The following is a 12440-nucleotide window of genomic DNA, read 5'->3' on the forward strand; positions in this document are numbered from 1 at the left end:
ACTAAGCCACTCCAGCGAGGCTCAATTTTGCTTCTTAATCTCTTTACTTTTTTCACCCACTCATCCAATTCTCCTCCCCTCTGACAACTGTCAGTCTGTTCCCTGTATCTATGGGTTTGTTTCAATTTTGTTCTTTAGATTTCATGTATAAGTGAAGTCATGTGGTAATTGTTTTTCTCTGATTGGCTTATTTCATTTAGCATAATACAAACTAGACTCACCCATGCTGCCACAAAGGGTAAGATTTTATTCTTTTTTATGGCCGGGTAATATTCCATTGTATATCTGTACTACCACTTTCTTACCCACTGCTCTATTGATGGGCACTTGACTTTTTTCCATATCTTGGTCCTTCCTTGTTTCTCACTTCTGCATGACTTAGCAGTCATTCTCCATTTAGCCTCCAGCACAGCTCCCAGCTTCCTCTCCATTTCTCATTGTCCCTGTCCATTCACTATCATCTCAGCCTTTCCTTCCTCACTCACGTTCAAACCAAAGTTTTGTTTACTTACATGACCCTTCTATTCCTGTGGGTAATATGTAAATCACATTCATTACTGAAATGGATTTCATTACTAGAATGAGGCATACACATAACTTGAGAAGACTGTGATAACTCTCATGTGAGGGAAAGTACAGGGATGGAATGAGCCTCAATTAAATGTTATATCTGCCTGGCCTGTATGGCTCTGTGGTTGAGCATCAACCCATGAGCCAAGCGGTCCCAGGTTCAGTTCCTGGTCAGGGCACATGCCCCAGTTGCAGGATGGATCCCCATTAGGAAAGTATTCAGGAAGGCAGTTGATTGATGTCTCTCTCATTGACGTTTCTATCTTGCTCTCCCTCTCCCTTTCCCTACCTGTCTCTAAAAAAAAAATTCAATGAAAACATATTTTTTAAAAATCTGTTTTATCTACTATACTAGAGGCCCAGTGCATAAAAATTTTTGCACTTGGGTGGGGGGGTGGGGTACCTCAGCCCGGCCTGTGCCCTCTCACAGTCTGGGACCCCTTGGAGGATGTCCACCTGCTGACTTAGGCCCGCTCCCCGGGGGATCAGGCCTAAGCTGGCAGTTAGATATACCTCTGGCAGCCAGGGAGCCCATGTGGGATGTCCACTTGCCAGTGGGGAGCAGGCCTAAGCTGTAGTCGGACATCCTTAGTGCTACTAAGGAGGCGGGAGAGGCTCCCACCATCACCGCTGTCCTGGCAGCCATCAGCCTGGTGTGTGGCTGAGCAGAGCTCCCCCTGTGAGAGCGCACTGACCACCAGGGGGCAGCTCCTGTTTTGAGCATCTACCCCCTGGTGGTCAGTGTGTGTCATAGTGACCAGTCATTCCCAGTCGTTCTGCTGTTAGGATCAATTTGCATATTACCCTTTTATTATATAGGATAGAAGCCTGGTGCATGGGTGGGGGCCACCTGGTTTGCCCTGAAGGGTGTCCTGGATCAGGGTGGGATTCTTGCTGGGGTGCCTGGCCAGCCTGGGTGAGGTGCTGATGGCTGGTTGCAGGCTGGCCAAGCCCCCCAGCGGAGACCCTCACCCCGTGGGGGTGTGGCCAGCCTGGGTGAGGGGCTGAGGGCTTTTCTCAGGCTGGCCACACCCCCTTCAGGGTGGAGGTCCCCACTGGGGTGCCTGGCCAGCCTGGGTGAGGGGCTGATAACTGTTTGCAGGCTGGTCAAGCCCCCCAGTGGGGACCCTCACCCCATGGGGGTGTGGTCAGCCTGGGTGAGGGGCTGAGGGCTTTTTTTCAGGCTGGCCACACCCCCTTCAGGGTGGAGGTCCCCGCTAGTGTGCCTGGCCATCCTGGGTGAGGGGTTGAGGGCCATTTTCAGGCTGGCCACACCCCATACAGGTTGGGGGTCCCCACTGGGGTGCCCGGCCAGCCTGGGTGAGGGGCTGATAACTGTTTGCAGGCTGGTCAAGCCCCCCAGTGGGGACCCTCATCCCATAGGGATTTGGCCAGCCTGGGTGAGGGGCTGATGGCCGTTTTCAGGCTGGCCACAGCCCCTTCAGGGTGGGGGGCCCTACTGGGGTACCTGGCCAGCCTGGGTGAGGGGCTGATAGCCATTTTCAGGCTGGCCATGGCCACGGGCTGGAAGCAGGTATCTGGAATTTATTTATCTTCTATAATTGAAACTTTGTAGCCTTGAGCAGAGCTCAGGGCTGGCAGCGTCGGCGGGAAGCTTGGCTTCCTTCATTGCCGGGGGCAACCCAAGCCTCCTGCTCACTCCAGCTCCGTGGCTGCAGCCATCTTAGTTGGGTTAATTTGCATATCTGCTCACATTCTGAGATACTGGGTGTTAGGACTTCAGCATATAAATTTTAGGAAGAACAAATTCAGCTCATACACTGGATATTTTCACTTTTCAAAATCTTATTTACTTTTCAAAATGCTCTTGACTTGCAAATGTGTTTTCTTTTTAACGGAGGTGTCTCACAGATATTTAGACTTCAGAGACAGTAATTCTTAGCTTCCAAAAAGGCTGTACTGCTATATTGTTTTCTTACAATTTTTCCTATTCTTTTACAAGATACACTTGAAGAAAAACAACAACAACATAGTAGGAAGAGTAGTGGTTATCAAGATTTATTAAATCTAAAGTAATTAAGATTACTCGATTACATTACATTGGCACAAGGATAGACTCACAGAAGAATGGAACAAAATAAGGAGTTCAGCAAGAGGTCAGTATACATTTAGGCACTTATATTACAACATAATTGGTGCTGCATGTCATTATTAGTTGACTAACATGGAAAATTTTAACTTTTATCCCCATTTCATAGCACACACAAAAATCAAGTCCAGGCATATTGTATATCTAAATGTAAAAGGTAAGCTTCTCAAAGATAAGTGGTTTTCAAAGTGTGATCCTCAGACCACCAGAATCAGCATCATCTGAAAGTTGTAAAAAAAATGCAAATTCTTAAACCTCTTTCCTGACCTAAAGACCTAGACATTGTGGAGGTATGTAAAAAAACATTTATTTAAAAAAATAAAACACAAAACACCTCACAGATGCTGCTGACGCCCACTCAAGTTTGAGCACCACAGTTCAAGGACAATATCTTGTGACCTTGGAGAAGGATTAAATAATTTATATGAGTAAATAACAATCATTATAAAGAACAATATACTGCTGTACCGATTTTTCGGTAATTTCCACACAAAGGTGAGATATTGGCGCTAGATGAAAGGTAGATGAAAGGTAGACCTATTTTCTGCAATGTCTCCAAGTTCCATCTTATTCTAACCACTTGTTTGCATGTAACTAACATTTTTCTATATCATGTTGGTTTTTTCTCTTTAATGCTCAGGAGCCCAGGTATAGGGGACAGTTAGGTTCAGGGCCTCAGGTCTGGTAGACTTAATCAATTGTATCCCATTAAAAATTCTTTCCATCACAATACAAGTTTAAGAGAGTAAAATGTAAACCAGAGTCTGGTAGAAAATATTCACAATACCTACATTCAGCAAAGGACTAGTATACAGACATTATAAAGAACTTCAAATCAATAAGAAAAAGACCAACATCCTCCCTCACTACACACACACACACACACACACACAAATAGCTAAAAGTTTAAAATGGTACTTCACAAAAGAGTGTATCTAAATGGCTAATAGGTATATGTTATGTACCATTAGTCAACAGGGAAATATAAACCCTAAACAACAATTAGATAACCAAAAATATCCACACAAGAATGGCTAAAATTAAAGGGGTTCACAATCTATACTAATCAAAGGGTAATATGCTAATTAGGCCAGATGTCTTCTGGTTGTCCTTCCAGATGTCCTTCAAGACAAAGCCATAGCGGCTGCAAGGGCCTAGGACCAGCATCCATGGAAGTTGTAAGGGCTGAGGGCCGGTCCAGCACTGCAGTCCCTTTTGCAGAGGTCGTGGGAGAAGGTACAAGGGGAAAGGCCAGCGCATGGGAGAAGGCAGAAGGGAGAAGGCCAGCGCTGCTCCCAAGAAGGGAGAAGGGAGAAGGCTGGCACCGCAGGAGAGGGCAGAAGGGAGGAGGCCAGTGACACGGAAGAAGGAAGAAGGGAGAAGGTGGCAGTTAGGGGGATCAGGCCAGCAGGGGAGAATAGTTAGGCAATTGGGGGAATCAGGCCGGCAGGGGAGAGCAGATAGGGGGATCAGGCAGGCAAGCAGGTGAGCAGTTAGTAGCCAGTGATTCCAGATTGCAAGAGGGATCTGGATTGTAGAGGGTGCAGTTAGGCTGAGGGACCCTCCCCCCATGCACAAATTTCAGGCACCAGGCCTCTAGTCTATAATAATGAAAGTGTAATATGTTAATTAGACCGGACATCCTTCCAGACGAAGCCAGAGCTGTGAGGGAAACCCGAATCCCGAGTGCCAGAGGGAAGACGGTGCTGGCAGCCGGGGGGAAAGAAGGCCTACTCTTGCATGAATTTTGTGCATCGGGCCTCTAGTATCAAATATGAGTGAGTTTTTGGAGAAGATGAAAGGTAGACTGGTAGAAGCACTGTGAAAACCTGTTCACCAGTATCTATTAAATGTAAAAATACGTACCTCCTGTGACCCAGCAATTCCATTTCTGTGCATATTCTTATGAGAAATGTTTTGTTATCAGTGTACACGCACAAAAATGTTCAATGATCTGCACTCCACAAAGTCAAGGACTGTCCTTGAGGTGTTAATCCCCTCTCATCTTCAGCTTTGAGCATCCACAGCTGATAATCCCTTCTCACAGGTTACCGACGATATCGTGTAAAAGCCTTAGTACACAATGCAGAAGACTTGCAGTGCAGCTAAAGTTCGAGCTGTTGCCTTGCAGTGGCTGGGGGGAAAATGGACTGAGAAAATGTGAGGCAGGACAGAAGAGGTGACTGATACAAGCAGGTTTTTAAAAAATTTATCTTTATTACCAGCAGGTCTTTATGGATAAACATATAAAATATAATATATACACAAAATCAATGATTTTTTAGCATTGTTTTATTATTTTTTAAATTTTATTTTATTGTTTAAAGTATTACAGATAGTAGTACAGATTCCCCCTTTTTTTTCTCCCATTGACCTCCCCCCAGCCTCCCCTACCCCCTGGCACATGCCCTCCTCCCTCCCCCCCAGTGTCTTGTGCCCATTGGTTATGCTTATATGCATGCATAAAAGTCCTTCGGTTGATCTCTTACCTCCCCCCAACCCCCAACACTCCCCAGCCTTCCCACTGTAATTTGACAGTCTGTTCCATGCTTCTCTGCCTCTGTATCTATCTTTTTGTTCATCAGGTTATAATGTTCTTTATTATCCATAAATGAGTGAGATCACGTGGTGTTTTTCTTTCACTTCCTGGCTTAATTCACTTAGCATAATGCTCTCCAGTTCCATCTATGCTGCTGCAAATGGTAAGAATTCCTTCTTTTTTATAGCAGCGTAGTATTCCATTCTGTAGATGTACCACAGTTTTCTAATCCACTCATCTGTAGACAGGCATTTAGGCTGTTTCCAAATCTTGGCTATTGTAAATTGTGCTGCTATGAACATAGGGGTGCATATATGCTTTCTGATCAGTGTTTCTGGTTTCTTGGGATATATTCCTAGAAGTGGGATCACTGGGTCAAATGGGAGTTACATTTTTTAAATTTTTGAGGAAACGCCATACTGTTTTTCACAGTGTCTGCACCAGTCTGCATTCCCACCAGCAGTGAAGGAGGGTTCCTTTTTCTCCACATCCTCGCCAGCACTTGTCATTTGTTGATTTGTTGATGATAGCCATTCTGACCGGTGTGAGGTGGTACCTCATTGTTGTTTGATTTGCATCTCTCAGATGATTAGTGACTTTGAGCATGTTTTCACGTGTCTCTTGGCTTTCTGAGTGTCCTCTTTCGAAAAGATTCTACTTAGGTCCTTTGCCCATTTTTTGATTGGATTGTTTATTTTCCTTTTGTTGCGTTGTATGAGTTCCCTGTAAATGTTGGAGATTAAACCCTTATCGGAGATAACATTAGCAAATATGTTCTCCCACGCAGTGGGCTTTCTTGTTGTTTTGTTGATGGTTTTTTTGCTGTGCAGAAGCTTTTTATTTTGATGTAATCCCATTTGTTTATTTTCTTCTTAGTCTCTCTCGCCCTAGGATCTGTGTCTATAAAGATATTGCTAAGACACATGTCTGCAATTTTGCTACCTATGGAATCTTGTAGGATTTTTATGGTTTCCCGTCTTACATTCAAGTCCTTTAGCCATTTTGAGTTTGTTTTTGTGTATGGTGTAAGGTGGTGATCTAGTTTCATTTTTTTGCATGTATCTCACCAAATTTCCCAGCACCATTTATTAAAGAGGCTGTTTTGACTCTATTGTATGCTCTTGCCTCCTTTGTCAAATATTAATTGAGTATAATGGCTTGGGTCAATTTCTGGGTCCTCTATTCTGCTCCATTGGTCTATATGTCTGTTCTTGTGCCAGTACTAGGCAGTTTTGAGAACCGTGGCTTTGTAATATAGTTTGATGTCTGGTATTGTGATCCCTTCAACTTTGTTCTTATTTCTCAGGATAGCTGTTGCTATTCGGGGTCTTTTTTTATTCCAGATAAATTTTTGGAGAGTTTGTTCTACATCTTTGAAATATGCCATTGGTATTTTAATAGGTATTGCACTGAATCTATACATTGCTTTAGGTAGTATGGACATTTTAATGATGTTGATTCTGCCAATCCATGAACATGGTATGTTCTTACATTTGTTTATGTCTTCCTCTATCTCTTTTTTCAATGTCCTGTAATTTTCCGAGTACAGGTCTTTTACGTCCTTGGGTTAAATTTATTCCTAGGTATCTTAGTTTTTTTTGGTGCAATGGTAAATGGGATTTTTTTTTTCATTTCTCTTTCTGTGAGTTCATTATTGGTGTATAAAAAGGCCATAGATTTCTGGGTGTTAATTTTATATCCTGCTACATTGCCAAATTCATTTATTAGTTCTAACAGGTTTTTGATGGAATCTTTCGGGTTTTCTATGTTTAATATCATGTCGTCTGCAAATAAGGATAGTTTTACTTCGTATTTTCCAATTTGGATGCCTTTTATTTTTCCTTCTTGTCTGATCGCTATGGCTAGTACTTCTAGTACTATGTCAAACAGGAGTGGTGAAAGTGGGCATCCTTTTCTTGTTCCTGTTTTTAGGGGAAATGAATTTAGTTTTTGCCCAGTGAGTATGATGTTGGCTGTGGGTTTGTCATATAGGGCTTTTATTATGTTGAGGTATGATCCCTCTATTCCCACTTTGCTGAGAGTTTTTATACCAATTAATTTTTAAAGGAAATCTTCCATAGGCTGGTCTGTTCAGTAGCTGTTTAACTCCCAGTTATTCGAATACAGACGCCTATTCTAGTACAGACATTCACAAGCATCATGTTATAGCTCTTTAATGCTGCTAAAGAGAACTTCCTGTGAAACTCTACGTTGTTCACCTACACTCTATTTGAAATTAAAAACCAGTGCCTGCCCGGCTGGGGAAGTTTAGTGGTTGAGCATTGACCTGTGAACCAGGAGGTCACAGTTTGATTGCAGTCAGGGCACAAGCCCAGGTTGCAGGCTGTATCCCCAGTGTGGGGTTTGCAGGAGGCAGACAATCAATGATTCTCTCATTAATGTTTCTATCTTTCTTCCTTTCCCTTCCACTCTGAAATCAATAAAAAAATATTTTAAAAAAATAAGACCAGTGAGTTAAAAAACAACACACACCCTTTGCCTGCTGTGCAGCTGTTCACCTGCAGTAACAGCTGTTCATCTGTTGGGACCGTTACTCTAACCCAGAACTCTGAGAAGATAAGGCTAACTCAGTATGGAACCTTGCAAGTAAACTATTGATGTGGGCAGCTTGACTCTGGTGTACTTACCCCAGGTACTTTCCCCATAGTTACAGTCAGCCTCACATGAAATCTCTATATTGCAATGTAATCTGAAAGTCTTAATTCCTCAAGTTTTTGTTACTCTCCTTTAATCTCCAAATTAAAGTATGTATAAGAAATTATACAACGCTAACCAGTTTGGCTCAGTGGAGAGAGCGTCAGCCTGCGGACTGAAGGGTCCCCAGTGCGATTCCGATGAAGGGCTTGTACCATGGTTGCGGGCACATTCCTAGAAGGGAGTGTGCAGGGGGCAGCTTATCGATGCTTCTCTCTCATTGATTTTTCTACCTCTTTATCCCTCTCCCTTTTTCTCTCTAAAAAATCAATAAAATATATTTTTTTAAAAGAAATTATACCAAGTGACAGTATGGAAGGACCTGCTGCATAGTATTCCATGGTATAAATGTACCCCAGCTTTTTTATCCACTCATCTACTGATGGCACTTGGGCTGTTTCCAGATCTTAGCTATTGTAATTGCCCTCCTGTGAACATAGGGGTGCATATATTCTTTCTGATTAGTGTTTCTGGTTTCTTAAGATATATTCCTAGAAGAGGGATCACTGGGTCAAATGGCAGTTCCATATTTAATTTTTTGAGGACATTCCATATTGTTTTCTGTAGTGGCTGCACCAGTCTGTATAAACAGTAGCAGTGCACTAGGGTTCTCTTTTCCCCACATCCTCGCCAGTACTTGCCATACTTTTTACAATATCAATCCAGATAAATAATTTCATATTAATGTATTTTTGCAATTCTTTTTTTAACCCTCACCCAAGGATATATTTTTATTGATTTTAGAGAGAGAGAAATATTGATTGCTGCCTCCTGCATTGGCCCTGACTGGGTTTGAACCCGCAAAATTGGTATGTGCCCTGACCATGATGGAACCTGAAACCTTTCGGTGTATGGGACAACGCTCCAAGCAGCTGAGCCATCCAGCCAGGGCCAGTGTAATTCTTGTCTCATATTTTATATGGGGGTATTTTGTCAGGAAACCAAGCACTATCCACTAATTATATCATCAGTTATTTCTTTTCAAAAGTAATAACTGTCGCTCTAGCCAGTTTTGCTCAGTGGTAGGAGCATCATCCCATACACCAAAAAGGTGGCGTTTCAGTTCTGCTCAGGGCACATACAGGTTGCAGTTCCAGCCCTGATCAGGGTGCAAGGCAACTAATCAGTGTTCTTTTCTCACATCGATGTTTCTCTCTCTCCTTCCTTCTCTCTCTCTCTCTCCTACCCAATCTCTAAAATCAATTTTTAAAAATAAATTTAAAGTTTAAAAGAAGATAGCTTCAAATAAATTAAATAATTAAAAATCTAGGACTCACCCAGCTGGTGTGGCTCAGTGTTTGAACATCAACCTATGATCCCTGTCAGGGCACATGCATGGGTTGCCGGATAAATCCCCAGTAGAAGGCATGTAGGAGGCAGCTGATCAGTGATTCTCTCTCATCATTGATATTTCTGTCTCTATCTCCCTCTCCCTTCCTCTCTAAAGTAAAAATATATATTAAAAAAAGAAAACTAGCCCTACCTGCTTTGGTTCATTGAATACAGCATTGGCCTATAGACTGAAGGGTCCTGGATTAGATTCCGGTCAAGGGCACGTACCTTGGTTGTAGGCTCCTCTCCTGCTCTGGCCATGGTCAGGGCTCATGAATGCAGGAGTCAGCCTGTTGATGTGTTTCTCTCATATTGATGTTCCTCCCTGTCTTTCACTCTCTCTTCCAATCTCTCTCTAAAAACCAATGGAAAAATATCCTCGAATGAGGATTACAAAGAGAAAATAAAGAAAAACATACTCTCAGATAGTAAAAATAGAGGAGTGTGTCCTCTTAACAGCAGCATATCCAAACACATTTGTGGGCCTAAAAGTACTCAATGAGTTAAGTTTCTATTTTATTCAAGGAACAATTTAGATGATGTAATTTTTAAATTTAATGTTTTATGTAACCCAATGTACCAGGCATATGTCATTTCAACATGTAGTCAATGTAAAACATTCATGAGATACTTTGCATTCCTTTTAGGTACCAGGTTGCCAGAATCCGCTGTATATTTCACTCTGATGACACTTCTCAGTTCTGACTGCCCACATTTCCAGTATTCAGTAGCCACATGGGGTCCATGACTTTTCAGGTGGACAGTGCATATCTAGACCCTTCCAGGCGAGGCGTGGACTAGTATCTCCATAGGTCCCACACAGAGAGAGGGCCTTGCCATCTATTGAACACTTACTGTGTGCCAGTCACTGGGATTTATCTCATTAAGTCCCAACAACAAGGCTGGGAGGAAGGGAGTGTTCAACCCATCTCATAGCTGAGACAACTGAGGCTCAGAGGGCTGAAGTCACACAGTGGTGGAACCAAGGTCCGCTACCCCAGGCCTCTGCTGCCAGAGCCCTCAGGGGGAGGCCGAGGCCAGGAGAGGACCAGCGAGGTGGCAGCTGGAGCTGGGCCTGTCTACATGAGCCCACTCCCTCATGTAATGTCTTTATTCGTAAATTATTACATTTGTCAGAGCTGTTCATGGGTAGTATTCACTGTTCATCGGTAAAATCTGCCACCCAAAGGAGTGTCAATTAGACAATGCTTGACACTCCTTTCTTTTGCACCCACTTCCAAGGCCTGTTTCTTCATTCTTTACCACCCAGCTCAGGTGTGACTTCCTTTGGAAGGCTGCTTCTCCCCAAACTCGCCCTCCTCCTTTGTGCACTGGTTGTCACTCCCTGTGCTCCTTGTAAGCCTTTTACAAGCCGTTTTATCATCTCTCAGACCCTCTTGCAGGAGCTCTTTACCTGTTTTGTGCTGTGGACCCTTTTGGCAGCCTGGGAAAGCTTATGGTGCACAGGGCTCGCCAGGGAACTGACAGCAGCAAGGTGAATGGTGTCCTCCCGGCGTTCTGAAATACAGATTTTGAATCATGTGTCTAATCCCGCTTTGGTCCATAGCATTTGAAACTTTTGACATAGCTTGAATTTTGTATTCCTTATGTGTGTCTGTTATCTGCTTTTAAAAAATAATAATAAAGGAATGTATTTCCACTGTTCTGTGACATAAATGCATGGGGTTGTCTGTTCTATATCTAGGCCAAAACAACTTCATGAAATCTCAGCCTTTTACTGTCCTGAAAAAAAACAAGGTGAATTTCATTCCTAAAAGAGGCTCTGCTTTCTGCCTGTCAGCATCCTCAAGCCACTCCTTCCCACGCCAGATCTTACCCTCAAGGGCTCTGGCCACAGCCTGACAGTCACATGATCTGCCTTAACCACTGGTATCATCCTACCTTTGATCATCACTGTATCACAGTCCCAGAGATCCTAAATGACGGTGCATGGATTTCCTCCTTTGCTTTTGTGATGTTGTTGTCTTGTGGAGTTGATCTGGGTTAGTAGTTTGCCAGGAGTGTAACCTATTGAATAGCAATCTGTAGTCACAGAATCTTGCGACTGACATTTTCTTTATGTAGTTGGCACTGAGATGGTACCTACACGTTTCACTAGTTGTCCGTCCAACATTCCACACAGTGGGGAATACAGGCAAAGGACAGCTTTGGGGCATAAGCAACAGGAACCTTTGAAAATCCATCCTATTTTGGATTTAGGCTCATCCTAATACCGTTATTGCCAATGTCACATGTCTGCAGTATTTCATGTCTGGGAATGTGGTAGTAAAATTAAGAAGCAGCTCTTTTAGGAAGAAGAAGAAAAAGGTAAAGATACAAATTATGAACAACAAATATGCATCTATCAACAAATGAATCTAAGAATCAAGTGAATAAATAACCTGATGTACAGAATGAACTGGTGATTATAATAGAATCAGGGACATAGAAAGGGAATGGACTGACTATTCTTGGGGGGAAAAGGGGTGTGGGAGATGCGGGAAGAGACTGGACAAAAATCATGCACCTATGGATGAGGAAAGTGGGTGGGGAGTGAGGGCGGAGGGTGGGGTGGGAGCTGGAAGGAGGGGAGTTATGGGGGGAAAAAAGAGGAACAACTGTAATAATCTGAACAATAAAGATTTAATTAAAAAAAAAAGAAGCAGCTCTTTTAAAAAGTGAGTTCCAGCAAACTGTGTTGGTAACCAGCATCCTTCTGAGGTCTTCATATACTACCTTATGATGCAAAGACTTAATGTTCTTATACATATTAAAGGGTGAAAAAATTTAAATACTTGTAAAGGTATACAGTTTATAGGGTTACTATGTTAGTTTATCCAGACATATCTCGTCAAGGAAAACCTAGTGGCAGCAATACATCTTCTGAAAGGACTTCTTATACTCATGCAACTTTAAAATATCAACTTTATATCTAATGAAAAGCATGCCCTGTTAAAGTTAAAATGGAGATGTATTTAGGGAAGTTAGATAAATTCAAACATAAGTCTGTCAGGTTAGGTGGTGAGTCCGATCAATTTTGGTACCTTTTTTGTTCTAAACTAATTTACCTGTAATTAGTACATGTGGCTTCTAATTCAGTAACAGCCCAGTTATTCGGGATCTAAATGTTCTATTTGGTTTACTGAGAACTTTGATTCTTTGCCTTTGACTTGA

The 12440-nt window shown here is 42.6% G+C and overlaps 1 protein-coding gene across 2 annotated transcripts in view; it reads left to right on the plus strand.

The window, feature by feature from the left end:
- Nucleotides 1–12440, plus strand: part of FAM117B (family with sequence similarity 117 member B) — a 298958-nt gene that overhangs the window by 140492 nt on the left and 146026 nt on the right. The gene's annotated exons all lie outside the window — the stretch shown is intronic.

Source organism: Myotis yumanensis, unplaced genomic scaffold, assembly GCF_028538775.1.
Source record: "Myotis yumanensis isolate MYYU_CA2020_CCGP unplaced genomic scaffold, mMyoYum1.0.hap1 SCAF_8, whole genome shotgun sequence".
In the NCBI taxonomy this organism is placed as follows: Eukaryota; Metazoa; Chordata; class Mammalia; order Chiroptera; family Vespertilionidae; genus Myotis; species Myotis yumanensis.